The 2,114-nt window shown below is 44.2% G+C and overlaps 1 protein-coding gene across 1 annotated transcript in view; it reads left to right on the forward strand.

The window, feature by feature from the left end:
• pkd2 (polycystic kidney disease 2) overlaps positions 1-2,114 on the forward strand; it is a gene marked incomplete in the record, with an annotated part of 21,834 nt that overhangs the window by 9,151 nt on the left and 10,569 nt on the right.

The following is a 2,114-nucleotide window of genomic DNA, read 5'->3' on the forward strand; positions in this document are numbered from 1 at the left end:
CAAGTTTAATATTTATGTTTCATGCTGCAAGTTTAATATTTATGTTTTTATGTTTCATGCTGCAAGTTTAATATTTATGTTTTTATGTTTCATGCTGCAAGTTTAATATTTGCTGAAGAAAATTTGTTCAGTATTTGTCAGTTCATTGGGGTTGAAGGTGATGATGATCCGTCTGGATTTAGTTGCCAGGTCTGGCCCAGTCTGGATCCAAAGTGTCTCGTGATCGACGCGTCATAGTTTCTGGCAGAGGACAGATGTTGTAACGTTCTTTACACTGGTCCATGAGAGTTCACTGGTAATCTCTGCGCTTTAGTTTGAAGGTCTCGATGGCAGCTTTGACCTTGAACGTCCAGAGAGGGCGAGACCGATCAGTGGGTTCCCAGGTGTTTACCTTGATGTTTCTAGATGTAAGGTGTCCTTCCATCTCTAGTGTTGTCCTTCCTAGTTTAGTTTTCCTCGCTCAGTTCTAAATACAGAATTGGTCGTGGAACACAGGATCGTGGCATGCACGTACAATGGTCAGTTTGACATTTAAGAGACGTTCCTCAGTACCAGTCGTACCAGCCTCTTTTAAGATGAAACCAAAAAAGGTTAAATCTTGTCATCTGGACCAGTTTCTTTAAGTGAGAAATGTTTCGTCCCCCATCCAGAGGACTTCCTCAGTCTACGGCCTACTTTTGAGATTCCAGCAGGCCTGAAACATCAGTGCCGGTTACCTACGGGACAGATGTGGTTGGCAGGCCGAAGACTGAGGAAGGTTTCAGTGCAGGGTGAGAATTTATTTAGAAGTTTCTGGTAAATTAAAAAGAGTACAGATTATTAAAATGGTCGAATTAAGCAATATATTTAAATCCTGTTAATAAACTTTTAATGAACTTTAGTTCACCAATAAATCTCTGATGAACCAGATTCTACAGAAACATTTATATTTAAAATTTATAGGTTTTCTTCATCATTTGATGTAGTTGCACTCATTGTGTCTACTTTTATATTTCAGTTTATATTTGTGGTTTTGTTTCTTGTTCACGGATGTATTTTTATTTTTATCTTTGCTTTAAAGTTCTTGTTTTGTAATTTGTACATCTGTGGGTTGAACTAAAGCCTGAATCTCTTCTTTAAACGTTCGAGGGAAATAATCCTGACAGATCCAATCATTTTATTTCTTTTTATGATTTTTAGCTGAGTTAACTTTAATAGATTATTTAATAACCATTAAAGTGAAAACAGGATTTCATGATAAAGCTGGCACTGTTTATTTATTTATTTTAATCTTCACTGATTTAAAAAAAATACATTATTTTTTTTATGCATGAAATGTTTTTAAAAATCGTTTCCACCCTCCGTCCCAGACCCGTCCCGGTCGCCCGTCTGCTGGGATCGGGGTTCAGCCTTCATGAGCACACGAGGCCGGGGTCGGGGCATCGGCCTTCTGCGGGTCAGCAGCTCGATGATCCTCGGCGGGGACCAGCGGCGCTTGGAGCACGCAAGGCCGGGATCTGGAGGCCGAGCCCTGAGTCGGCACCACGGAGGATCTTCCGCGGTGACCGGTGGAGCTCGGAGCCAGGGAGATGACGCCCTGCACGGCCTGAGGGGGCTCCGGTGGAGAGGACCGGGGGCAGTCGGGGAGCTCCATCTAACTCGCTCTGAATTTTGTCGTCGGCCACCAAGCACACAACACGCCTGCACTTCAGCGTTAGGCCACGGTGTTGTCATAATTGTTTTTAAACTCTTTAAAATAAGTCCAGTCGCTCCTCGAGTTCGAACACCGGTAAATTCAAATGGCGGATCGACTGTTGTGAAAATTCTCAAACCCCTCTAATGACTCCGCCCCCTGACCAATCAGTGACCGACAGTGTTCTGACGTCACGTTTTGGTGCCGGCTCGGCTCGCTTGGTACCCTTGAGAAGAAGGGACCAAAAACCGTGCCGGTTCCATGAAAAGTGATGGTGAAAAGGGGCTCGGAAGCGTTCCGAGCTGAGCCGAGTCGTGCTGAAGAGGAGCGGTGGAAAAGGCCCATTAGGGTGCATTCACACCAGCCCTGTTTAGTCCACTTTAATCCAACTCTAGTCCGTTTGCCTGGAAAGTCCGGTTCGTTTGGGGAGCTGTGAATGAGC

The sequence above is a fragment of the Nematolebias whitei genome, chromosome 16, assembly GCF_014905685.2.
Source record: "Nematolebias whitei isolate Nwh7 chromosome 16, NemWhi1, whole genome shotgun sequence".
In the NCBI taxonomy this organism is placed as follows: Eukaryota; Metazoa; Chordata; class Actinopteri; order Cyprinodontiformes; family Rivulidae; genus Nematolebias; species Nematolebias whitei.